This window comes from Heptranchias perlo, unplaced genomic scaffold (genome assembly GCF_035084215.1).
Source record: "Heptranchias perlo isolate sHepPer1 unplaced genomic scaffold, sHepPer1.hap1 HAP1_SCAFFOLD_60, whole genome shotgun sequence".
Classification (NCBI taxonomy): Eukaryota; Metazoa; Chordata; class Chondrichthyes; order Hexanchiformes; family Hexanchidae; genus Heptranchias; species Heptranchias perlo.
This window is the reverse complement of record NW_027139623.1, coordinates 4,595,193-4,623,157: the sequence shown is the minus strand read 5'-3', so window position 1 is coordinate 4,623,157 and position 27,965 is coordinate 4,595,193. Positions and strand designations below refer to the sequence as shown.

At 47.0% G+C, this 27,965-nt stretch overlaps 1 non-coding gene and 2 pseudogenes across 1 annotated transcript; 2 read left to right on the top strand and 1 right to left on the bottom strand.

Moving 5' to 3' along the window:
* Positions 1–8,026: 8,026 nt before the first annotated feature.
* LOC137316656 (histone H2A.J-like) lies at positions 8,027–8,415 on the bottom strand (annotated as a pseudogene).
* A 537-nt stretch (positions 8,416–8,952) lies between these two features.
* Positions 8,953–9,024, top strand: trnag-ucc (transfer RNA glycine (anticodon UCC)). The gene has a single exon. It is a non-coding gene; the product is annotated as a tRNA-Gly (tRNA).
* A 2,399-nt stretch (positions 9,025–11,423) lies between these two features.
* Positions 11,424–14,074, top strand: LOC137316692 (zinc finger protein 271-like; annotated as a pseudogene).
* Positions 14,075–27,965: the final 13,891 nt, after the last annotated feature.

The window sequence follows — 27,965 nt, the reverse complement described above, 5'->3', positions numbered from 1 at the left end:
AGTGTTACTGTCTCACAGAGACTCTCGCCCTGAATCTGTGAAAAGAGAATGAACATGAACTGGGACTGGAGCCGAACACATCCCCAGTTACAGTGAGGCCCGGCCCGGACATCTCATTCTCTCTGTTTTATATCAGACAGTATCCCATCTTCATGTCCAGCATTCCAGAGAGACAAACACACACTGACAGTCGTACACTTCCTATCAGTGTGTTCATATCAAGCTCAATAGCAGCATCACACATTCATATCGAGCACCGGAGAGAGACTGAGAGAGAGGGCGACAGACACGGTGAGAGAGCGGAGAGACAAAGTGACACAGTATCAGTTGCAGACTGAACTGTAAAGTTTCGTTTTATCCAGAAAGATCCCATTGGAGAGACAGAAGATGCAATCTCATCTCTCACTGATATTGTACAAGAGGCAGACACACTATTAATCCCGCACAAAGAATGACAAAAACATTGGGCCACTTTTAACCCTCTCTTGCCTGTTGTACTATATTCTGTTTTGCAGCAAAAGGACGTTTGGTATTACTCTCAGTAATCGAGAGTTTCAATCTGATTAAATTAATCTGGGACCGGTGCTGTTGGATATTATTCCTACACGGTCCCAACAAACATACCGACTCACTCTTTCCTCCCATGTTTCTCCAGGATTGGTTTGAGAAATCCTCCCTCCAGTTTCTTCCTCACGCGTCAGTTTTATCAGTAAAGGGACTAAGAATGAACAGAACCCATTGGCTCATTTCAGAGCCGCCCACTTTATCTCTGAAAGGCTCTTTACCATCAAAAGATACCGAGAGAAACAGCAGGGATGGAAACATCTAGTTTAATAGTTAGAGATTGTAAAGTCAGTCTGGATTCCAGCGTTAGGCACTGGTGGAATCCCATCTGTTTTCCATTCTGGTGCCTGCTCCTGCACTGCCTGTGGACCCCATTCCCTCTGACCTTTCCCCCAGACTCACTTCCTTTGCTCAGACTCTGAAAAATTCCAATTGGGGAAAGTTTCCATCGATTTTTGTATTGGGAATTCAACCAGATATCTGCGCATGCGTGACTCAGCCCCGCCCCCAGCGCTGATTGTTGGTGAGCAGAAGAGCGCATGCGCGCTGCCCTCCCCCAGCTCGGCCTGTGGGCGCCATTCCCTCAGTGAGCGGAAGAAGATGGTTTAAAACAGCCGGGAATGGAGAGATCACGGCCCCCGGGGGAAGGGAGCAAAGAGCAGCCTCGTTACAGCAGCTCATCGCTTCGGGACCGTGTCCGCAGATGGGCTCAGAGATCGGCATTGAGTCCGGGGGAAGGTCAGGGGGAGTCCGGGGGCTGTTTGTAAGAGGCGGAGTGGATCAGGAACTGGTCCCGGAACATGGAGTGAGCGGGAGAAGGGAGAGGTCATTCTCGGGCTGTGTGTGTCCAGGGTGTGTCCAGGGGAAGGGAGACAGAATGGGAAGAACGTGCTATTTAAAATCATTGCTGCTTTCTCTCCCCAAACCAGTAGTGAATGTTCCTGGTTTAGTTCCAGTCTCACCCTGTTTATTGTTATTGTAAACAATTTTACAACACCAAGTTATAGTCCAGCAATTTTATTTTAAATTCACAAGCTTTCGGAGACTTCCTCCTTCCTCAGGTAAATGTTTCAGGAGCTCCTTGAAGCCTATGCATTTATACATATAGAACAATACATGGTGTTTACAGACTGCCCCTGCAACTGCCCGTTGCCAAGGCAATCACCGTGTTCAGACAGAGAGGTGTCACCTGCAGAACCCCCGAATACACATTCAACAAAAAAACAAACAGGGAAAAAAAACAGAGAAAAAAAACAGAGAGAGGCAGAAACATCCGGAAGGCAGAGAGAGCCAGCAAATGACCCATTATATTAAAAACAGATAACATTTGTTCGCTGGTGGGGTAACGTGTAGCGTGACATGAACCCAAGATCCCGGTTGAGGCCGTCCTCATGGGTTCGGAACTTGGCTATCAATTTCTGCTCGACGATTTTGCGTTGTCGTGTGTCTCGAAGGCCGCCTTGGAGTACGCTTCCCCGAAGGTCGGTGGATGAATGTCCATGACTGCTGAAGTGTTCCCCGACAGGGGGAGAACCCTCCTGTTTGGCGATTGTTGCGCGGTGTCCGTTCATCCGTTGTCACCGCGTCTGCATGGTCTCGCCAATGTACCATGCTCTGGGGCATCCTTTCCTGCAACGTATGAGGTAGACAACGTTGGCTGAGTCACAGGAGTATGAACCATGCACCTGGTGGGTGGTGTCCTCTCGTGTGATGGTCGTATCTGTGTCGATGATCTGGCATGTCTTGCAGAGGTTACCGTGGCAGGGTTGTGTGGCGTCGTGGACGCTGTTCTCTTGAAAGCTAGGTAGTTTGCTGCGAACGATGGTCTGTTTGAGGTTGGGTGGCTGTTTAAAGGCGAGTAGTGGAGGTGTGGGGATGGCCATAGCGAGGTGTTTGTCCTCATTGATGACATGTTGAAGGCTGCGGAGAACATGGCGTAGTTTCTCCGCTCCGGGGAAGTACTGGACGACAAAGGGTACTCTGTTGGTTGCGTCCCGTGTTAGTCTCCTGAGGAGGTCTATGCGATTTTTTGCTGTGGCCCGTCGGAACTGTCGATCGATGAGTCGAGCGTCATATCCCGTTCTTACTAGGGCGTCTTTCAGCGTCTGTAGGTGTCCATCGCGTTCCTCCTCGTCTGAGCAGACCCTGTGTATTCGCAGGGCCTGTCCATAGGGGATGGCCTCTTTGACGTGGTTAGGGTGGAAGCTGGAAAAGTGGAGCATCGTGAGGTTGTCCGTGGGCTTGCGGTAGAGTGAGGTGCTGAGGTGCCCGTCTTTGATGGAGATTCGTGTGTCCAAGAAAGAAACTGATTCTGAGGAGTAGTCCATGGTGAGCTTGATGGTGGGATGGAACTTGTTGATGTTATCGTGTCGTCTCTTTAGTGATTCCTTGCCGTGGGTCCATAGAAAGAAAATGTCGTCGATGTATCTGGTGTATAGTGTTGGTTGGAGGTCTTGTGCAGTGAAGAAGTCCTGCTCGAACTTGTGCATGAAAATGTTGGCGTATTGGGGTGCGAATTTGGTCCCCATGGCTGTTCCGTGTGTTTGGGTAAAGAACTGGTTATCGAAGGTGAAGACATTGTGATCCAGGATGAAGCGGATGAGTTGTAGGATGGCTTCCGGAGATTGGCTGTTTTTGGTGTTGAGTATTGATACTGTCGCAGCGATGCCGTCATCGTGGGGGATACTGGTGTAGAGTGCCGAGACATCCATCGTGGTGAGAAGTGTTCCTGGTTCAACTGGTCCGTGGGTACTGAGTTTTTGTAGGAAGTCTGTAGTGTCGCGACAGAAGCTGGGGGTTCCCTGTACGATGGGTTTCAGGATGCCCTCGATGTATCCAGAGAGGTTCTCACACAGGGTTCCGTTGCCTGATACGATGGGACGTCCGGGTGTGTTGGCTTTGTGTATCTTTGGGAGGCAGTGGAAGTCTCCCACGCGGGGATTACGTGGGATGAGAATGCGAAGGATGCTTTGAAGGTCTGGATCGAAGGTCTTGATCAGTTTGTTGAGCTGGTGGGTGTGTTCTTTGGTCGGATCTGCGGGTAACCGTCTGTAGTGTTCCTGGTTGTCCAGTTGTCGGTATGCTTCTTTGCAATAGTCTGTTCTGTTCTGTATGACTATGGCTCCTCCTTTGTCCGCTGGTTTGATGACGATGTTGCGGTTGGTCTTGAGAGCGTTGATGGCGTTGCGTTGTGCTCGGGTGACATTCTGGACTGTCTTCTGAGTGCGGCTGATGAATCTGGCATTGACGCATTTCCTGACAGCTTGAGCATACATGTCCAGCTGAGGGCAGCGACCCTCCGGAGGAGTCCAGTTTGACTCTTTCCTCTTCGGTTGCTGTACCGCGGATCCCTCTGTCTGCTGTTCCGGATCGTCGATTGTCTCATTGGGTTCGCTGCTGAAATCTTGGGGTTTGTGGTAGAATTCCCGGAGCCTCATTCTCCTGATGAATTCCTCTGTGTCCGCCGCGAGACTAGTGGGGTCCATTTTGGTAGTGGGGCAGAAATTGAGCCCTCGGCTGAGAACTTCGATTTCGTCTGGTTGAAGGGTGTGGTCGGATAAATTGACAATAGACTTCCCTGTGGTTGCAACCGTGGTACCAGGGGAAGCTTGGTCGTTGCTGGTGGTGATGCCGAGTTTCTCAAGCTTCCTGCTCTTGGTTTTCATGTAGGCAGCGTAGTTCCGTTGCCTCGTCTGTTTGGCGGTATAACGTAGCTGGTCTGCTGTGTCCTGAGTACAGGTTGAGAGTATGGACTCTATCTTGGTTTCGAGGTTGTGGCGTCTGCTGTAGAGTTGGTGTATGAGATGGTTGCGGAGTGTGCGAGAGGTACGGCGGCAGAGTCTCTCAGCGTAATCCGAGTTGTATGTGGACTTGAGTGGGTTCGTGATCTGGAGTCCTTTCGGGATCTTGTCTGCTTTCTTGCAGCTCTGTAAAAACTTGATGTCTGTGTCTAAATGCGCAATCTTCTTGGATATCCTTTCCACTGTGAGCCGGCAGTTTGTGGTGTCGATGGTAGTCATGATGTGGAGATGCCGGTGATGGACTGGGGTTGACAATTGTAAACAATTTTACAACACCAAGTTATAGTCCAGCAATTTTATTTTAAATTCACAAGCTTTCGGAGATTTTCTCCTTCCTCAGGCAAATGTTTCAAGATCTCCTTGAAGCCTACGCATTTATACATATTGAACAATAATAAATGGTGTTTACAGACTGCCCCTGCAACTGCCCGTTGCCAAGGCAATCACCGTGTTCAGACAGAGAGGTGTTACCTGCAGAACCTCCGAATACACATTCAATAAAAAAACAAACAGGGAAAAAAAACAGAGAAAAAAAAACAGAGAGAGAGGCAGAAACATCCGGAAGGCAGAGAGAGCCAGCAAATGACCCATTATATTAAAAACAGATAACATTTGTTCGCTGGTGGGGTAACGTGTAGCGTGACATGAACCCAAGATCCCGGTTAAACTGGATGTTTCCATCCCTGCTGTTTCTCTCGGTATCTTTTGATGGTAAAGAGCCTTTCAGAGATAAAGTGGGCAGCTGTGAAATGAGCCAATGGGTTCTGTTCATTCTTGGACTCTTTACTGATAAAACTGATGCAAGAGGAAGAAACTGGAGGGAGGATTTCTCAATCCAATCTTGGAAAAAATAAGAGGAAAGATTGAGTCGGTGTGTCTGTTGGGAGCGTGTGGGATTAATATCAGTCAGCACCAGTCCTAGATTAATTTAATCAGAGTGAAACTCTCGGTCACTGAGAGGAATACTGAACGGCCCTGAGCTGCAAAACCGAATATTGTGCAACAGGCAAAAGAGGGTTCAATGTGGCCCGTTGTTTTTGTCACTCTCTGCACTGGCCCTAAGTTTGGGATTAATAGTGTTTCTGTCTGTGGCACAATATCAGTGAGAGATGAGATTGCATCTTCTGTCTCTCCAATCGTTATTTTCTGGATAAAACCGAACTTTACAGGTCAGTCTGCAACTGATATTGTGGCACTGTGTCTCTCCGCTCTCTCTCACCGTGTCTGTCGCCCCCTCTCTCTCTGGTGCTGTATATTAAGGTGGATACTGCTATTGAGCGTGATATCAACACACTGATAGGAAGTGTTAGACTGACAGAGTGTGTGTCTCTCTCGCTCTTGTGCTGGGCATGAAGGTGGGATAAAGTCTGATATAAAACAGAGAGAATTAGATGTCCGGGCCGGGCCTCAATGTAACTGGGGATGTGTTCGGCTCCAGTCCCAGTTCATGGTTATTTTCTTTTCACAGATTCAGGGTAAGAGTCTCTCTGAGACGGTAACACTGGCGAAGAAACTCCGTTTGACAACTCAAACCCCATCACACGAGAGCCTCCAAATCAGCTGGAATAAGGTGTTTGTAAACTGCTGAACCCGTCTGGGAGGGAATGTGTGGGGAGATCGAATCGGGTCTGGGACTGAAATGGAAGGAGGCGGGTTGACTTGTTATAGAAGGGACTGTATTTAGGCAGGAATATTACTGACTGTTAATTGTAACGGGGCTTATTTAAAAGCTCCGGGTTTGTGGAAATCCTTGAATATGAATCCCGAGTCTGTAAGGGTTTGTGCGGAGCGCTGTTTTTCGGTTCTATTATCGATAAACGGTTTGAAATTGGCGGGTGGAGAAAGCTGGAGGTGGAGCTGGAAGATCAGAGGCCGCTCTCCGCTCTGTCCGTCACTCTGACTGTCTCCTCCCCTCCCACTTTCTCTGTTTAATCCCCCATATGGAACCAAAGCGGGTCGGTGGACTGTAAACACGGTTTACTTGTTATCAGGAAAGGCGAGTAATGTTTCTGATCTCCTGGGCACCAGGCAATTCACTGTTAATTGTTTTTGTGCAAAGTTACATTTCAGTGATTCCCCAGTGTGTTTGATGCGTTATGTAAATAATCCAACAAAATAGAACAGAAACGGAGCGAAGCGCTGAATCCCACAGATGTAGAAAGGTTAGTCGAGCAGTTCTGGTGATGCTTTACGAGCCCAGCATGGCAAGTAGTTCAAATAAATACAAGAAATCTGGTGATATGTGGACTGGGGTCCATAAGTTACCGTTTAAAGTACCGGACTGTGGTCGGTGCCCTGACTCCAGTCCCATTAATACCCCATCTCGTCTACAACGAGACAAAAGCAGCTCAAAGCAACACTGGTGTCATGATATCAGCGTTTCCCTTCACACAGTAACCAGCCCCTTCACACATACGGTGGGTGGCTCTGAAAAGAGCCTTTACATCGAGTTACATCGAAGCTAAGGCACCGAAACAGGCCATTCGGCCCAACTGGTCTGTGCCGGCGTTTATGCTCCTCACGAGCCTCCTCCCTCCCTAATTCATCGAACTCTATCAGAATACCCCTCGATTCTTTTCTTCCTCGTGTGTTTATCGAGCTTCCCCTTGAATGGATCTTTGCTATTTGTCTCAACTATTCCTTGTGGTAGCGTTTTCCACATTCAAACCACTCTTTGGGTAAATCAGTTTCTCCTGAATTCCCTATTGGATTCATTAGAGACTATTTTATATTTATTACCTTTAGTTTTGGACTCCCCACAAGTGGAAACATTTTCTCCATGTCTACACTATGAAACCCTACAATAAGACCTCTATCAGGTCAACCCTCAGCCTTCTCTTTTCCAGAGAAAGCACCCCCAGTCTGATCAGCATTTCCTGATTAAGAATATCCTCTCATTTCTCGTATCATGATATTCATTTTTGCACCTTCTCCAATCCCTCTCCGTCCTTTCTATAATACGGAGAACAGAACTGTGCACAATACTCCAAGTTTGGTCGAACCAAGTTTCCATACAAGTTTAACATAACTTCTTTACTTCTCAATTCTATCTCTCACGAAGTGAATCCGAGTGTTTGAGTTTCCTTTTTATGAACTTATTGACCTGCGTCGCTACTTCTTGTAATTTGTATATCTGTACCACCAGATCCCTTTGCTCCTCTATCCCGTTTAGACTCTTATTATCCAAGCAGTGTGTGACTTCCTTATTCTTCATTCTGTAAGTTTATTAATGTCCTCTTGCATTTTGATGCATTCTCCCTTTGTCTTTACGACATCCCCCAATCTGTTGTCGTCCACAAATTTTGGAATTCTACTTCCGATTCCCAAATCCAAATTGTTAATGTAAATTGTGAAGAACAGTGGTCCCAGCAACTGGAACATCACTTCCCACCTTTTGCCAGTCTCAGTAGCGACCCTTAACCTCTATTCTTAGTTTTCTGTTTTGTCGCCAGCTTGCTATCCATTCGACCACCTGTCCCCTGACTCCACGTGCTCTGAACTTAGCCATGAGTCTACAATGCGGGACCTTATCGAAGGCCTTCGGAAAATCCAAATATATTGCATCTACTGCATTGAACTTGTCCACACGTTCTGTTCCTTCTTCAAAGATATCCATAAGGCTGGTCCTGTACTCTGGGTTATCAGATTAAATCTTGGCCGCTTTACTTACTCTTGGTGCTCACATTGCTGGTTTTCTTCGGCAGTAGCACGGCCTGGATATTAGGCAGCACCCCGCCCTGAGCGATGGTCACCCGTCCCAGCAGCTTGTTGAGCTCCTCGTCGTTGCGGATGGCCAGCTGCAGGTGTCTGGGGATGATGCGGGTCTTCTTGTTGTCCCGGGCCGCGTTGCCGGCCAGCTCGAGGATTTCAGCCGTCAGATACTCGAGCACAGCAGCCAGATAGACCGGGGCTCCGGCACCCACACGTTCAGCGTCGTTCCCCTTTCGCAGGAGCATGTGAACACGGCCCAAAGGGAATTACAGTCCGGCCCTGGATGAGCTAGACTTGGCCTTGACCGAGCTTTACCGCCGGTTTTTCCTCTTCCAGACATTTCCACAATCTCACAAACACTTTCACAACGAATGAAGAAATCCTCCCGCACTCGCCCTTCTTATACCTTCTGGAGGAGTACAGTGGGGGCAATTGTGATGGGTCTCTCTCAGAGTGTTTTCACTGCCCGCTCACCCTCACTGATATTCTATCTTTCAACTGCTGTAATATTGTCCTTTCGTAATATTGCTGCTCCCCCTCCTTTCCCGACTTCTCTGTCCTCTCTGAAGATCTTATAGACTTGAATATTAAGCAGCCATTCGTGCCCAGCTGGTAGTCAGGTCTCCGTAATGATTGAATGTAATTATTTAACCTCACTGAATGGGTGATGCGGCCGATATCAGGTGAAGGATGACTGGCTGTTGTGTAATTTCCGTTGATTGGGAGTTGGCGACATCGACTGGGCGGAAACGGGAACTGCAACAAAGCGAGAAAGGATCCGTCAGAAACCAGTAAAAATGAAGAACAAAATCCAACAGTCTGCAGTTTCTGTTCAGGCTCTGATATTTGGGAACTCTTTTATTACCACCAATGCGTAGCGATGGTGGTATAGTGGTGAGCATAGCTGCTTTCCAAGCAGTTGACCCGGGTTCGATTCCCAGCCATCGCAATTAATCATTCTTATTAGTTTATTTCCTTCAGAAACTCGAAGTTTGCAATCGAATTTGATGCAGTTCCGTGGGATATTGCTTCCAAAACATAAACGGGTGTAATTATAGTGAAATGTTTTCAACGTTCATTTCTTTTCCCTATCGAAGGAATAGAGGAAAAACATGCTGGAAATAGTGAGCTACAAAGGGTCTAATGAGAGTGAGGAAGGCAAATGATATGTTCGCCTTTATTGCAAGGGTGTTGGAATATAAGAGTAAGGAGTTCTTGCTGCAATTGTAGTATGAGGAAATATTGTGTAAAATTGGCCTATATTCGGTGCAGTTTAGAAGAATGAGAGTTGAGCGCATTGAAATGTATAGCATTCTTAGACGGCTTGACAGGGTAGATGCTGACAGGCTGATTCCCCTGACTGGAGAGTCAAGACTGGAGCTCATTGTCTCAAGATAAGGGATCGGCCATTTTGGACCGACATGAGGAAAGATTTCTGCACTCAAATATTTGTGAATCTTTGGAATTCTCTACCCCAGAGGGCTGTGGATGCTCAGTCGTTGAGTATATTCAAAGCTGAGATCGATAGATTTTTGGACTCTCGGGAATCAAAAGATATGGGGATAGGGAGGGAGAGTGGAGTTGAGGTCCAGATCAGCCCTGATCTGATTGAATGGCAGAGAGGGCTCGTGGGATCTTATGGCCTACTCCTGCTCCTATTTCTTACGTTCTTATGAAGCGAGCCTTATATCCAAATGTGCTGACGACACTAGGTTGTGAGGCACAGTAAGCATTATAGATGGGAGCAGAAAGTTGCAAAGGGACATTGATAGATTCAGTGAGTGGGTGAAACTGTGCCAGATGGAGTTCAACGTGGGGAAGTGTGAGGTCATCCACTTTGGACCATAAAAAGATAGATTAGAGTATTTTCTAATTGGCAAGAAAGTAGGAACTGTGGAAGAGCAGAGGGATTTATGAGACCAAGTACAGAATTCATTAAAGGTGCAAAAATAAGTTAATATGGTAATAGAATTTTGATCTTTGTCTCAAAGGACATAACATAAAAAGGAGTGGAAGTCATGTCACAGTTACACAGAGCTCTGGTTAGACCTCATTTATAGAGTACTGTGTTCAGCTCTGGGCACCGCACCTCTTGCAGGATAATAACACATGAAATATGAGTAGGTGTAGGCCATTCGGCCCCTCGAGCCTACTCCACCATTCAACAGATCATGGCTGATCTTCAACCTCATCTCCACTTTACCGCCCTATCCCCATATCCCTTGATTGCCTTGTCCAAAAATCTATCAAACTCAATCTTGAATACACTAAACGACTGAGCGTCCACAACCCTCTGGGGTGGAGAGAACAGCATCAATGAAGATAAAAGGAATGAAATGAAATGTGTCATACAGTTACATCTCGCTGCTCTGTGACCATTTTGATCGCTACTTCCCTGCAGAGGGTTTTGAAAATTTGATGGAAAAGCGTTGGGTGAAAGATACTTTTGCTTTCGAAAATCCTGAATCAATATTGAAGCTAAACTTGATGCCTGAGCAAGAAAACGAGCTGGTGCGACTCACCTTTGAGCACACTGAAAACACGCCACAAGTCATTCAGTTTGTCTTCTTTTTGGATCAATGCTTTCAAAGATTATCCACTATTACGTAAGATTAGTGTTCTGTTGTTGCTGCCGTTCACAACAACCGACATGTGCGAACTGGGATTTTCAACTTTGAGAAGGTTAAAAACAAGAGAAAGAAACCGACTCAACAGCGCATCTGATATGCGTGGAGCGCTTTCATCTCTTGATCCAGATTGGAACGAGATCATGAACAACAGGCAGACTCACCTGTCATATTAAGTAAGTAAAACTGATCCTGATCTTTTACTGTATTTATACTGTATTTAAAATGTTTTTCAAGTAACGTCGATGTCTAATTTTAGTTAATACTTGAAGTGAAGTGAAGAGAAGAGCTAGCATGTCCTGACCTTTATAGAGATTTGAAGAAAACTCCAGTCAGAAGATATTATTGTTTTGGGTCCCTGAGGGAAGTGCTTTTCTTCCATCGCGTCACGAGGAAAAAGGTTTGAGAAACACTGTTCTACATTGTACGATCAGTGTCTGTTCAGCAAACCGGCTCTGAACTCCTCAGTCCGCATTTCTCGACACGGTTCTGTGCGCGACACGGGCAAAAAAACACTCACCGAAGCCCGGCGACTAATGGCGGCCGAAGGCACCACAATCCCCCGCGCCCCAGATACCCCTCTATCTCCAAGGCGCTGATATTTCCGTTCAGACTGCGCATGCTCCCCAGGCCCGCCTGCATTCTGGGAGCGCGTTGCTCCTGGAGTTTGTCGCGAGTCGGACTCGGTGGAAACGGGAGAAGAAACCGGGAAGCGGCGGGTATGAAGGGGGAGGCGCTGAGTGAGGTTTTTAATGTTGCCAGGAGCTCCCCGCCCGCCCGTCCGCCGGGCACCCCGGCTGTGATTCAGCGTCTGAGCCGCACTCAGAGTTGCTCAGACTCCGCTCGGCCCAGCTCAGTGTCCGGGACCAGCACCGCGCATGCTCCGGTCATTGGGCCTTCTTGCTCCTGCGCGCTGCTCCCCTTCGAATTGAGATAGACCGTATTCTACCGCGCGGGGCATTTTGGGTAAGGTTATCCGCCATTGTATAACTCACGCCGATATTTCTGCGATGGGGTTTCGAAGGGCGACGTTTAACCAATCAAAAGCAAAATACTGCGGATGCTGGAAATGTGAAATATAAAGAGAAAATGCTGGACATCCTCAGCAAGTCGGGCAGCATCCGTGGAGAATGAAACAGAGTTAACGTTTCAGATTAGTGTTAAGGTTTTGTCAGAACTTGAAGAAGTGTAAGAATTAACAGTTTTTAAGCAAGGAGAGAGGCAGGGAAAGAGGGGGCGGTGAGGGAAAGAACAATAGGGAAGGTCTGTGATCGTGTGGAGGGCAGGAGTGAGAAAGCAAAAAAAGGGATGATGGTGCAAGGCAAGGAGGGTGGTAATGGGTCAAGTAAAGAAACAAACGACGGCTTCAGAGGAGCTTTAAAGGGCTTCAGTCAGTTGGATGTGTGAATGAGGCCGTGAGACAAAAGAAGCGCATTTGAAGCGGAGAGAGAGGGACACGCTGTGTAACCAGGCACAAACACTCAGCCACAGCCCAGGCATCACCTGTTTCCCACTTGGCGTGAAAGGACTATAATAATTACAGTAATCCATGTTGTTTGATTTTGAATAGTTTACTTTCTAAATTGAATGATGTTTCTCCAATTATATTTCCCAACTCAGATTCAAGGCCTCCAACCCAACCCAAATGTTGGCGATGGTGCGATAGGTTTGGGTTTCAGCAGAGGGAGGAGGGTGAGTGTGTGAGACGGGAATTTACAGTCTGGGGGAATGAGCAGGAAGAATGTTCCATAGGAACTGGAATTGCCTGTTCTGAATTTCTATTCTGTATTCACTGTGAGGACTTCTGTAAACTCCAGTGCACTGATTGTGGAAAGAGCTTTAACCAGTTCCACAACCTGAAAAAACATCGCACCATTCACAGCGGGGAGAAACCGGACACATGTTCTGTGTGTGAACGAGGCTTCACCTGATCGTCCAACCTGGAGAGACACAAGGACACCCGTAGGATGGAGAAACCGTGGAAATGTGGGGACTGTGGGAAGGGATTCAATTACCCGTCCCAGCTGGAAACTCATCGACGCAGACACACTGGGGAGAGGCCGTTTACCTGCACTGAGTGTGGGAAGGGATTCACTCAGTCATCCCACCTGCTGACGCACCAGCGAGTTCACACTGGGGAGAGGCCGTTCACCTGCTCCATGTGTGGGAAGAGATTCACTCAGTCATCCAGCCTCATTGAACATCAACTTGTTCACACTGATAAGAGACCTATCAAATATTTTCACTGTGACAAGAGTTTTAAAAGCAGAAATGAGCTGCTGACACACCAACGCACTCACACTGGGGAGAGGCCGTTTACCTGCACTGAGTGTGGGAAGGGATTCACTCAGTCATCCAACCTGCTGACACACCAGCGAGTTCACACTGGGGAGAGGCCGTTCACCTGCTCCGTGTGTGGGAAGGGATTCACTCAGTCATCCAGCCTTATTGAACATCAGCTTGTTCACACTGATAAGAGACTTTTTAAATGTTCTGTCTGTGAGAAGAGCTTTAAAAGAAAAAGTGATCTGCTGACACACCAACGCACTCACACTGGGGAGAGGCCGTTCACCTGCTCCATTTGTGGGAAGGGATTCACTCGGTCATCCAGTCTACTGATACACCAGCGAGTTCACACTGGGGAGAGGCCATTCACCTGCTCCGTGTGTGGGAAGAGATTCACTCGATCATCCCACCGGCTGAGACACCAGCGAATTCACACTGGCCAGATGCCGTTCACCTGCTCCGTGTGTGGGAAGGGATTCACTCAGTCATCCAGCCTTCTGACACATCAACTCGTTCACACTGATAAGAGACCTTTTAAATGTTCTGACTGTGAGAAGAGCTTTAAAAGAAAAAGGATCTACTGACACACCAACGTACTCACACTGGGGAGAGGCCGTTCACCTGCACTGAGTGTGGGAAGAGATTCAGTCAGTCATCCAACCTGCAAACACACCAACATATTCACAATGGGGAGAGGCCGTTCACCTGCTCTGTGTGTGGGAAGGGATTCACTCGGTCATCCTACCTCATTGAACATCAACATGTTCACACTGATAAGAGACCCTTTGAATGTTCTGACTGTGGGAAGAACTTTAAAAGAACAAGGGATCTACTGAGACACCAACATATTCACACTGGGGAGAGGCCGTTCACCTGCTCTGTGTGTGGGAAAGGATTCACTCTGTCATCCAGCCTACTAATACACCAGCGAGTTCACATCTGACTGCAGGGTTCTGCTGTTATTACTGCTGTTAATCACATGCAGGACTCAACCCTGTTCATTCTGGCAGTTGGGGATTGTTTCTGATGTTAATAATCCATTTAACAGGATTGCAGTATTAGAATTCTGTAAAAGTGTCAAATAAATCAGCTTTCTTTTAAACACAGTCTTTCTCTTTCTTGATATCTCGATGATAAGACAAGGTGATTGAGGACTTATGATGAAGTAAGTGGAATCCATCTTAGAACTGAGTTCCTCCACCTTTTTGAAAGATGGATCTACAAGATGTCCAAGGCTGACAGGACAGAAAATTCTATTATATCACAGGGTCCACTTCAATCAGCCTGCGCAGATTTCCACTACCCTTGTGTGGGAAAGAGATTCCTGATTTCACTCCTGGACGCCCTAACTCTAAATTTAAGTTTATGCCCTCTTGTTATGGATTCCCCTACCAGAGAAAATAGTTTGTATTTCTACCCTATCGAATCCCTTTATAATTTTAAATATCTGGATCAGATCACCTCTCAACCTTCTAAACTCAAGGGAATGCAAACCAAGGGAATACAACCGGTCCTCATTAATTTGACCCTTCAAGCCTCAGTGTCATTCTGGTGAATCCGCACTGTCCCCCCTCCAAGGCCAATATATCCTTGGTGAGGATCAGTACTCCAGATGGGCTCTGACCATGGCTCTGCAGAACTGAAGCGTCACTTCCTCCCCTTTGTATTTCAGGCCTCGAGATAAAGGCCAACATTCCTTTAGTCTGTGATTATTTTTGTATTTGTGCACTAGCTTTTAGTGATTTGTGTACATGGACACACAAATCCCTTTGCTCCTCCACCGTTCCCAATCTCTCACTTCAAGAAAATACTCCAATGTTTCCTTCTTGCTTCCAAAGTGAATGATTTCACTCTTCCCCACATTGAACTCCATCTGCCACAGTTTGTCCATTCACTTAAACTGTCTCTTTGTAACTTCCTGCTCCCATCTGCACCACTTACTGTGCCTCCTAACTTCGTGTCACCTGGAAACTTGGATCTACAACTCTCTATTCCTTCATCCAAGTTATTGGTAAATATGATGAAAAGCTGAGGCTCCAGTTCAGATCCCTGGGGTCACCACTTGTCACATCCCACCAATCAACGAACGTTCCCTTTATCCCTACTCTCTTCTCCGACCTCCCAACCAATTCCAACACAAGTCACAAGGTCACTTTCAATTCTGTGCATTTTTATTGATTCTATTAATCTCTTGTGCTGAACGTTATCAAATGCCTTCTGGAAGTCCATACAGACAACATCCATAGACGCTCCCCTGTCCACCTTGTTAATCACCTCAAAAAATCCAACTGGATTAGTCAGACATGACCTGCCCTTCACAAATCCATGTTGACTCTCTTTGATCAGCTCAGACTTGATGAAGTGCTCAACCATTTTGTCTCTGATGATTGTTTCCAGTAACTTCCCCACAACTGACCTTAAATGGACAGGTCTGTATTTTTCTGGTTTCTTCCTCCCTCCTTTCTTAGATAACGGAGTGACGTTTTCAATTTTCATCTCCAAGGGCACAATTTCTGACGAAGGAGGAAGCCTCCGAAAGCTTGTGAATTTAAAATAAAATTGCTGGACTATAACTTGGTGTTGTAAAATTGTTTACAATTGTCAACCCCAGTCCATCACCGGCATCTCCACATCATATATAACAGGACTGAGCGTCCCAGCTCTGACGATATAACAGGAATCTGTATCCCAGCATTGACTGTGAGGATCAGAGGACTGAGTGTCCCAGCACTGACTGTGTGTGTATCAGAGGACCGACTGTCCCAGCACTGATTATGTGTCTTACAGGACTGACTGTCCCGGCACCGACTCTGTAGATAACAGGATTGACTGTCCCAGCACTGTCTATTCTTCCAGTCTACATGGGCTGTGGAGGAGATAAATGGGTGGGTTAGAATCCATAATAGGGTGGAATGACATGGGGTTGTCCGTGGAGATCAAATCGGTTGGAAGAGATTACAGAGATATGGAGGGGGTGAGGACAATGGTGGGACTTGAACACGAGGATGAGGATTTTAAAATCGAGGCTTTGCCGGACCGGGAGCCAATGTAGTAACACACGAACAGAAACTTACGGTTCACTGCCAGGCAGACAGGTGGAGAAGACATTGATGTCCACGGGGGAACAGTCAGGTTCACAGCAGCAGTCGAGTTCGGAGAAACCGCCAGTCAGGTCACAGGTTCAAATGGGAACTGCTGGAAGCAGACACACACAGTGAGATCTTACAACAGAGCACGGACGCTCTCAAAGACCACCTCCCTCCCTTGTCTGAATCCACGATCACCGTCTTCACCATCTCCCAAAATCAATCTGCAGACTTATCCTCCCACTGCTTTCTACTCACCGAATTACAGCTTCCAGATACCCAGCACAACCCACTTAATAAATAATAATAATTATACGGAGAGAATAGAGAAGCTGGGATTACTCCCTTTGGAGCAGAGAATGTTCAGGGGAGATTTACCAGAATGGTTCCGGGGATGAGAGACTTCAGTTACCGGGAGAGACTGGAGAAACTGGGGTTGTTCTCCTTCGAGCAGAGAGGGTTAAGGGAAGATTTAATAGAGGGGTTGAAAATGAGGTGGGGTTTTGATGGAGTCGATGGGGAGAAACTGTTGCCACTGGCGGGAGGATCGGTAACCAGAGGACACAAATTGAAGGGAATTGGGAAAAGAGCCAGAGGGAGATGAGGAGAATGTTTTTAGGCAGCGAGTTGTTCTGATCTGGAATTCACTGCCTGAAAGGGCGGTGGGAGCAGATTCAATAATAACTTTCAAAAGGGAATCGGGTCAATCCTTGAAGGGGGGAAATTTTCGGGACTGTGGGGAAAGAGCAGGGGGAGTGGGACTAATGGGATCGCTCTTTCACAGGGCCGGCACAGGCGCGATGGGCCAAGCGGTCTCTTCCACAGAGCCGGCACAGGCGCGATGGGCCGAGCGGCCTCTCTCTGTGCTGTTTGATTCTCGCTCACTTTTGGGCTCCGACCCACGGCCCGTTTGACGGGGAGGCGGGAGAGTGACTCCCCCCCGAGCCCAGCTCGACACCGGGCGCTGCCAGAGTGGAGATTCACGGGGCCCGCAGGAGGCCCCGAGTAACTTCCCCCGTCACCCCCCCCCATCCCCTCCCACCACCCCGCTCTCCCCTCTCAGGCCACTCCCGGTGCCGGCCCTCCCTCTGTGGGCTTCGCCCCCGCCCACAGCAGCACCCGCAGGGAACGCGGCAGAGGGACCGCGCTGCGCATGCGGCACGTACGCGTCGTGACATCAACGCGCAAAGATGAGAGACGCTGCCGCGTGTCACGTGATGGGAGGAGTCAGCCCAGGAGGCGTTTGGCGGGGGTGGAGTGATGGCCGGGTGCGGGGTTGGGTGGGGGGTCGGGCGGGGGGTGAAGGTGAGAGCTGTCAATCAAAGGGCCCGGAGTCAGCACTCACTGCGCACAGGTTTTGGAGAATTTGTTCAAAAATGCAAAATCTGCAACCATGAAATAAAAATAGAAATGTACAAAGAAGAGAAAAAATTGCAAATGCAATCAGCTGAATTAAAACTGAAATGTCCAAACTCACATCAGGCTGATGATCTGGGTCCTCCTGATTTATTAGTCTTCTCTCCCTGAGGCACAGGATGAGCACAGTGCTTGAATGCATCTTAAGGCAGATGGTGCTGGATGTATGGAATGGACCAGCAAGGGAGGCAGTGGGGCCTGATTGTATCAGCAAACTCCAGAGAGTTGGCTCAGAATCTGATAGCGATACCTTGGGATATGACAGACTAGAAATTGGGATTTTTTTTTTGTGCATGTGCACTAACTCTTAGTGATTGCTGTACCTGGACACCCAAATCCCTTTGCTCCTCTGCAGTCCCTAGTTTCTCACCATTAAGAAAATACTCCTATTTCTCACATGTTGCCTGCAATAGATGTTCTTTGTACAGCTCCCACATCTTTACTGTCCGTCAATATTTCCACTGTTCACTGTCAAATAACAACAGTCACGTCGAGACTGGAACATGTTTTTAATATTTCAAGATATACTTTATTTCATAAAATTCATGAAAGCACACAGCTCAATGTAAATATCACAGTTGCAATTCAAAGCAATAGAAGAGATATCGTACACGCTACGATTCCATTATTACAATTGAAAACACAGAACATATTTTCTAATACATGCTGCATAATACAAGGTAAAATGGCCTGACACGGTGGCCTTTCCCCAGAGATCCTTTGCACCTCGCTTCAGTGCGTCCCACAGCATGTACCCCTGGACCTTGGAGTGTGCCAGGTGGCAATACTCGGTCGTGAACAGCTCCTTCAGCTGGAAGACCAGTTGGTTTCGGGTGGACCATAGGGCGTCCTTCACCGAGTTGATGGTCTTCCAGTAGCAGTTGATATCTGTCTTGCTGTTCGTCCCTGGGAACTGCCCGTAGAGAACAGCGTCCTGTCTATCCGGGATGTTGGGGTGAACCCCTCTTCACCTCAATGGTATAGGGGTCTTGTCTCTATGGAGGGGGGTTATCAACTTTTACCCGAATATTCTGATTCATGAACCCACATTCATGTTAATGTTTGGCAAACACTGTCTGATTTCTTTGACACACCTTTCGAACATTGGGATCAGCGACATAGGGGGTAATTTCAACTTCACTGCCTGGGCGGTAAACTGAAAGAGCAGAAATTAAAATCGGGCTGGTTCCATTAGGGGCGGTTGATCCGCTCTACCAGTTCTGCGATAGTGAAAATTTCCCTTCATGTGTTGTGAACCGGTGCAGTTTGAGAAAATGGACCAGCCTGTGGGCTTCGAAGATTGATACTAAGGCGTAGGTCAGGGAAGGTGTGGCCGATTTTAAGCATCCCAGCCTGGCGGAAATGGGTTTGTAGAGGCGAGTAAATGGTGTCAGGTCACTTACCGCCCCTTTAACGTTGGAGTTCCTGCCTCCGCCATCGGCGGTCGGGTCCTGAGAAGAGCGGCCGGAGCAACACCCACCTGTTTCCGGTCAGGTCACGTGTAATATGTAAATCAGAGTATCATGACGTACACGGGACACCATTTAATGTTAGTTACAAATGGGAGGAGGAGCCGCCCTTTCGATGGGCATTGAGTGGTCCGGAACACTGAGAAGTTTCTTTTTAACTTATATTTTGTGGGGCAAGGAGGAGCAGGAGAGCTTTCCCTTGGCCTGCTGCGGCCATGACAATTCTCCCGCCTCCTGATCAACTCAGAAAGATCTCCTTATAGATCGGTGCAACCAGGCAAACCCTAACTTCCCATTAAACTCCATGCTGAGGAAAAATTGCTGCCCAGCAGCTCAGAGAGGAAACGATCTCCGGAACTCCCCACTGGAGTTTGAAATTACATTAATATTTTACCAGTCAGTAACGGTCCGGGTGTTGGTCCATTATTATTCTGTTCTGGTCAAAACAAATGTCCCAATGAACAGGACGCTGTCTGACCCTGACAGCTCACCCTCAGTCCATCACACTGGGCAGTGTGTGTGATGGGAAATAATCATCAACCGAAAAGGAAGATTTGTTTTTATACATTTCAGGATTAAACATTTAATATTGAAATCATATTATTTCCAGACTAATAACAGCGAACCATTTCATGTTAGAATCACATCTTGTATCATTTCACAACACCGCATTTGTCGGGTAAAATATAATTCCTGTCTGCTATTTCCAAATTTATTTAAAGTATTCGATTGATATCAGTTACTTTAGTGAACTCATTGATGTCAATAGATAGTAAAATCAGGCGCGGTGAATAACGGGCGCCCGATCCGCTACCGCCCGTCTTAGGCCACCGCCAAACGTGAAACTCTAATTGACTTTTTATGTAATTTCGGATGGAAAGTCTTGAGACGTTTCTATGATTTAACTAATGTAACAATTAGATTCAGTGGGTATTTCACACCGTTCTTCAGCTCCTCTCTGAATTTAGTCTGGGTCACAGCATAAATACACGTGTTGGTGCAGGAACTGAGAAGTTGAAGCATGAATCCGGCTGACTCGATGTCACTGGCCGGATAGTACTGGGCGTTTGTTACACGCAGAGAGATAACATAAAAAACTTCTGCGCTCCATAACAATATAAAACTGCCTGATATACTGAAGAGTAAAATGATGGATTTCCTTCTGTTCTCCATCTCTGGATCCTTGTGATTCTCTCCATTGCTGCGGCCCCGGAGTCCCGTGCGGACTTCAATGGCCGTTAAAATGTGCCTGGCGGTGAGAACATTGAACAGCAAAATCAGAATGAATGGAAGACACGGCATTAACACAAGATTAAACAAGTCAAACGCTGCCCATGCGGGTGAAGTGAAAAAGATCGGTTTCACGACACAACCCCGGGGTACCTTCTCCATTATATATTCCGGGTCAATTACAAAGTACCAGGGAATGTTTTGTAAACAGCTCAGCGCACTCACCACCCCGATAACAACAGCCGCCGTTTTCTCGGTGCAATATTTTGTTTTCAGCTTCTGACAACAAATGGCCACAAATCGATCAAAGGTGAAAATCACTGTAAACCAGACAGAGGCCGCTGTGACTGCAAAACTCAGGGTGACAATGAGACGGCACACGGGGGTAATGGTCAAGAATGAAACTGGGAAATAAATATCAACAATGCGCCACATTATGACATCAGTGATAACGACGAGGAGATCGGCCGCCGCCATTCCCACCAGGTAGCGAGTGATACATTTGGAGAGTCCGCACTTTCCTCGGGACAGGATCACAATCGCCACCAAGTTAACTGTAAGAGAGAGAAACGGAAGGAGAGAAATTACTGATCAGACCTGGAGACAAAGCGGCAGTTTGACAGGATCTGGGGTGAAATTTCCAGCTTTGATGCTGAATCAAACGGTGGAAACTGATTCACTGACCTGGGCAGCGCTTTCGGACAGAGAAATGTTTTTAAACACAATGATCAATAATGAATTGGGAAATTGATACTGAGAGTGAATAAAGTGAGCACCAGATCCACTGGAAGGGGGCCGTGCCGGTGGGGAAGGGAGGAGGGAAATAAACACCGGGAATCCAACAGATTAAATCCGGATTTGGGCTCCAGATGGACGGGAAAGTGAGCGAGGGACGAGAAGGTGAGGGGACAGGGGGAGGTTTGTTGCTCTGGGTGGAGAGAGCCGACTGGGGCTGGCACAAAACGGGAAAGACCGTGATCCGTGGGGGTGAGTTTGAGGCTTCGGATTGGATTAGAAGAGGCAACTGGAGGCCGAGCGAACGAGTGCGTTTTGGAGGGAGACCAAGGAAGAGGGCATGTATGAGCTGGAGGGGAATCAGTAGCAGATAGTTTGGGAAAGCGAATGAAGTGAAGGAACGGATGAGGAGACGGAGGATTCGATGCCGTGGGAGGAGAGGCTGGGATTCACAGGGAGAGACTGCAGGAGGGTGTTGGAGGAAATCTAATCTATAGGTCCAGCTCACACAATCCAATTAATGAATTCAACCATTAATTTCTGTGGTTATTGGTGACAATGAACCGCTCGTTGGTTACATAACGTGTTCAATAAATTTACTTTGCATATTCAACTAAAATTACATGAAAATACAATCATTGAATTCGCCTCATTCTTTATTAAATAAAACTGACACATAGCTTCTGGATTGCAATATCCCCATAATTCAATGCGATAAAGAAATCACTGATCCTATTCTTTAAATACATTTCAATCATGTTTATGTTTTCAATCAGTAAACAAGTGAAAGGAACATTCAAATAAACAGACTAAGGATCTGATAGTGATAAACACACCAGACGCGAGTACAATAAAACTCTCACAATCTGACAACATCCTAATAAAACCTTCAAGTCACATTTCCTCTTCATAATTGTACTAGAAGTTTCAGCAGTTCATTCCGATTAATTATTCACACCGCTGCTGCTCTGTCTCTCTCCCCTCTCTCGTTCTCCGTGTGTGCATTTTTCTCTCTCTGTCAATCTCTTCCTCTCTTTCCTCCTCACCGTCCCTCTCGTTTTCCTTCTCAGTCGCGATCTCTATCGCTCCTCTCTATCTCTCCGCACTGTCTCTACTCTTTCTCAATGCCCCTTTCATTTCCGAGTAAATCCTTACATCCTGCGACTGTTTTCTCCTCACCAGCCCCGTGTTCCAACGATTCTATTCTCAGTGTCAGTTTGTTAAATGTTGAAGCCTCTGTGAACAGTTTAATGTTTCTACAGATCATCCAAGGTTCCACCTGTTCACCTACACTGTTCACTTCATCTACAATGCGTGGAATAAAGACAATCGAATCCCTCTTCCAGACACACCTCACAATAATTGAAATTCATTCTCCTGTAATTATAAAGTACAGCGTTAGATGGCGGCATTGTTCAATTAACAAAACACCAACATCACCGCTGCTGCTTATAATCTGCAGATAAATAGAAATGCTCATTATTTCAACAGATGAAGTGCAACATGACCTCAAAACATTGCATTTTACAGTAAATTCATCCACAGTGAAGCAGAGAATGAGATTGAAAGAATCAGCAGCAAACACAGTTCAGTAACCAGACATCTGATGCGGCGTCAGATACAAACAGAATGAAATAATATTTCATAACAGTGATAACCAATAAATACGTTGAAATCCCAGTTAAACTGAACCATGTTATTGTGGAGGGAGGACATTGCGCTGCCTCCTTGTAACACCGAGACCGTGAGCTGTCTCATTATCAATCACAGAAAACACATTGATGAAAAAATATTCCAGGACAGGTTAATTCCACAACATGAAACTGTTAACAACTCCTGATGGTCTGAGACCAGCTCCGAGCCCAGACACCTGATTCTAATAAGTTAAGTACAGAGAATAATCCAGTAACAATGCCACGGTTGGATATACAAGATCGTAATGCAAGTAATGCAGCTGCTCCAAGACCAAACGAGCAGAGACTTAGGACAGAACATTCCACTGTGTAATACACGACGGGAGAAAATAGAGTGCCATCTACAGCAGCAGAGTTAATACCGATTTACACCATGAACAGCTGAGATAATGGCTTACCTGGAACTCCAACGGCTGAGAGAACTGGATAATAAATACATTCTATCAGATACATTACTGAATATCCCATTTCTGTGAGAAGCAATGATTTCTGTTGGCCTGGAAACCGCAGCTCCGGCAGGCACTCTGTGTGGATTCATTACAGCGATCCCTGATTTATACAGGGGGTAAATCTCCACTGACACGGTTATACCCCTGATCATTGCTATTAGTTACAGTCATTTGAACAAACAGGCCACATCAGCAGCTTTGACTCCGATGTAAATGATGACGTGGATATATCACAAACTTCTCAAAGTTCAGAACCTTGTCTTAATGAGACCTCTCTCAGGAATAAAGTTAAAAGCTGTGCTCAGAAAGGACTGGTCCAACAATGAGCGCTTCATTTACAGTTTTCATATAATTGTATTGATCATGTTCACTGCTGCCGATTCAATTATAAATTTTATAGATTTCTCCACATTATACATTGAATCCAGGGACACAAGCTGACCCGTTTCACTCTGTTCCTGCAGTTTCCCAGTGAAAATATGAATGTTGACACGAAGACAGCCTCTAAAAGAGACACCATCTTTTCAGGCAGTGCTTAACAACACTCCGTGTGAAAAATGTTCTCCTTATTTCCACTCTAGTTGTTTTGCCAATTATTGTAACCTCTGGTTATCAATCCAAATGTTTAATTACCCCTATTTGCTCTATAAAAACGCCTCATTATTTTGATTACATCTTTTTGATCTCCAATTCACCTTTTCTGCTCTCAGGAGAACAAGCCCAGCTTCTCCAGTCTCTCCACATAACTGAAGTCCCTCATCCCTGGTATCACACTGGTAAATCTCCTCTGTACCCTCTCCAAGGCCTTTACATCCTTCTTAAAGTGTGGTGCCCAGTGCTGTACACAATACTCTAGCTGAGGCCTAACCAGCCTTTTGTAAAGGTTTAACATGACTTCCATATTTGTGTATTCAATGCCCCTCTTTACAAACCCATGTATCGCATGCGCTGGCTTAACCACCTTATCAACTTGCCCTGCCACCTTCAAAGATTTGTGAATATGCGTCCCCAGGTCCCTCTGCTCTTCCACCACCCTCAAAATAGTACATTGAGTTCCATCGAGTTACTTCAAAACCACAGCACAGAAACTGGCCATTCGGCCCAACTTGTTTATGCCAGCATGTATGCCCCATACGAGCCTCCTCCCTCCCTACTCCATCTAACCCTATCAGGATGCGATATTCCATCATGCCTCTTGTGCTAATCGAGCTTCCCCTTAAATACATCTACGTTATTTCCCTCAACTACCCTTGTGGTAGCGCATTGCACATTCTTACCACTCATTCGGTAAAGAAGTTTCACCTGAATTCCATATTGGATTTATTAGTGACAGTCTTATAATTATTCCCTCTAATTTTATACTCCCTCCCAAGTGGAAGCATTTTCTCCACATCTACCCGACAAAATTCTATCATTATCTTAAATACCTCTATCAAGTCACCCCTCAGCCTTCTCTTTTCAAAAGAAAAGTGTCCCAGCCTGTTCAGCCTTTCCGAATAAGGGTATCCCCTCAGTTCTGGTATCATCCCTGTGAATCTTTTTTGCACCCTCTCCAATCCCTGTATATCCTTTCTATAATATGGAGACCAGACTGTGCACAATTATCCAAGTGCGGCCGAACCAAGGCTCCACACAAGTTGAACATAACTTCTTTGTTTATCAATTCTATCCCTCTAGAATTGAACCTCAGTGCTTGACTCGCCTTTTTGTAAACCTGCGTCGCTACTTTTAGTGATTGGTCTATTTGTGCCACAAGATTTTATTAACATTTCAAAATATGCTTTATTTCATAAAATTTAATGATACACACATTTCAATGAAAATGTCACAATTACCGTTCAAGACATTACAATACAGATCGTGCAAACCAGGACCTCATTATTACAATTCAAAACACAGTACATATCTTCTAATACATTCTGTACCATACAAAGTGACATGTCCTTACATGGTCGCCTTTCCTCAAAGAACCTTTACGTAGGCAGACCCTCACTTCAGTGCGTCCCTCAGAACATACTCCTGGACCTTGGAATGTGCCATTCGGTAACAGTCGGTCGTGGACAGCTCCTTCAACTGGAATCCAAGCAGGGAGTGGCCCTGGGATTCCTCAACATTGACTCTGGAATCCATGAAATCTCATGGCATCAGGTCAAACATGGGCATGGAAACCTCCTGCTGATTACCATCCACCGTCCTCCCTCAGCTGATGAATCAGTCCTCCTCCATGTTGAGCACCACTTGGATGAAGCACTGAGGGTAGCAAGGGCACAAAATGTACTCTGGGTGGGCGACTTCAATGTCCATCACCAAGAGTGGCTGGGTAGCGCCACTACTGACCGAGCTGGCCGAGTCCTGAAGGACATAGCTGCCAGGCTGGGCCTGCGGCAGGTGGTGAGCGAACCAACACGAGGGAAAAACTTACTTGACATCGTCCTCACCAATCTACCTGTCGCAAATGCATCTGTCCATGACAGTATTGGGAGGAGTGACCACCGCACAGTCCTCGTGGAGATGAAATCCCGTCTTCGCACTGAGGACACCATCCAACGTGTTGTGTGGCACTACCACCGTGCTAAATGGGATAGATTCAGAACAGATCTAGCAGCTCAAAACTGGGCATCCATGAGGCGCTGTGGGCCATCAGCAGCAGCAGAATTGTATTCCAGCACAATCTGTAACCTCATGGCCTGGCATATTCCTCACTCTACCATTACCAACAAGCCAGGGGATCAACCCTGGTTCAATGAGGAGTGTAGAAGAGCATGCCAGGAGCAGCACCAGGCGTACCTAAAAATGAGGTGCCAACCTGGTGAAGCTACAACTCAGGACTACATGCATGCTAAACAGCGGAAGCAACATGCTATCGACAGAGCTAAGCGATTCCACAACCAACGGATCAGATCAAAGCTCTGCAGTCCTGCCACATCCAGTCGTGAATGGTGGTGGACAATTAAACAACTAACGGGAGGAGGAGGCTCTGTTAACATCCCCATTCTTAATGATGGCGGAGTCCAGCACGTGAGTGCAAAAGACAAGGCTGAAGCGTTTGCAACCATCTTCAGCCAGAAGTGCCGAGTGGATAATCCATCTCAGCCTCCTCCCGATATCCCCACCATCACGGAAGCCAGTCATCGGCCAATTCGATTCACTCCACGTGATATCAAGAAACGGCTGAGTGCACTGGATACAGCAAAGGCTATGGGCCCCGACAACATCCCAGCTGTAGTGCTGAAGACTTGTGCTCCAGAACTAGCTGCGCCTCCAGCCAAGCTGTTCCAGTACAGCTACAACACTGGCATCCACCCGACAATGTGGAAAATTGCACAGGTATGTCCTGTCCACAAAAAGCAGGACAAATCCAATCCGGCCAATTACCGCCCCATCAGTCTACTCTCAATCATCAGCAAAGTGATGGAAGGTGTCGTCGACAGTGCTATCAAGCGGCACTTACTCACCAATAACCTGCTCACCGATGCTCAGTTTGGGTTCCGCCAGGACCACTCGGCTCCAGACCTCATTACAGCCTTGGTCCAAACATGGACAAAAGAGCTGAATTCCAGAGGTGAGGTGAGAGTGACTGCCCTTGACATCAAGGCAGCATTTGACCGAGTGTGGCACCAAGGAGCCCTAGTAAAATTGAAGTCAATGGGAATCAGGGGGAAAACTCTCCAGTGGCTGGAGTCATACCTAGCACAAAGGAAGATGGTAGTGGTTGTTGGAGGCCAATCATCTCAGCCCCAGGGCATTGCTGCAGGAGTTCCTCAGGGCAGTGTCCTAGGCCCAACCATCTTCAGTTGCTTCAGCAATGACCTTCCCTCCATCATAAGGTCAGAAATGGGGATGTTCGCTGATGACTGCACAGTGTTCAGTTCCATTCGCAACCCCTCAGATAATGAAGCAGTCCGAGCCTGCATGCAGCAAGACCTGGACAACATCCAGGCTTGGGCTGATAAGTGGAAAGTAACATTCGCGCCAGATAAGTGCCAGGCAATGACCATCTCCAACAAGAGAGAGTCTAACCACCTCCCCTTGACATTCAACGGCATTACCATCGCCGAATCCCCCACCATCAACATCCTGGGGGTCACCATTGACCAGAAACTTAACTGGACCAGCCATATAAATACCGTGGCTGCGAGAGCAGGTCAGAGGCTGGGTATTCTGCGGCGAGTGACTCACCTCCTGACTCCCCAAAGCCTTTCCACCATCTACATGCACAAGTCAGGAGTGTGATGGAATACTCTCCACTTGCCTGTATGAGTGCAGCTCCAACAACACTCAAGAAGCTCGACACCATCCAAGATAAAGCAGCCCGCTTGATTGGCACCCCATCCACCACCCTAAACATTCACTCCCTTCACCACCGGCGCACTGTGGCTGCAGTGTGCACCATCCACAGGATGCACAGCAGCAACTCGCCAAGGCTTCTTCGACAGCACCTCCCAAACCCGCGACCTCTACCACCTAGAAGGACAAGGGCAGCAGGCGCATGGGAACAACACCACCTGCACGTTCCCCTCCAAGTCACACACCATCCCGACTTGGAAATATATCGCCGTTCCTTCATTGTCGCTGGGTCAAAATCCTGGAACTCCCTTCCTAACAGCACTGTGGGAGAACCGTCACCACACGGACTGCAGCGGTTCAAGAAGGCGGCTCACCACCACCTTCTCGAGGGCAATTAGGGATGGGCAATAAATGCCGGCCTTGCCAGCGACGCCCACATCCCGTGAACGAATAAAAAAAAACTGTTTGGAAGGCAGCTCTGCTCACCATTGTAGCACTTTGTTCACTACGAGGGACAAATAGAATGTTTCTGTGGAGTTTGGGTTTTGAGTTTCTGGTACTTTAATCACAGACAATAAATAGTTCCCAAACACCAGCCCCTGAACAGACAC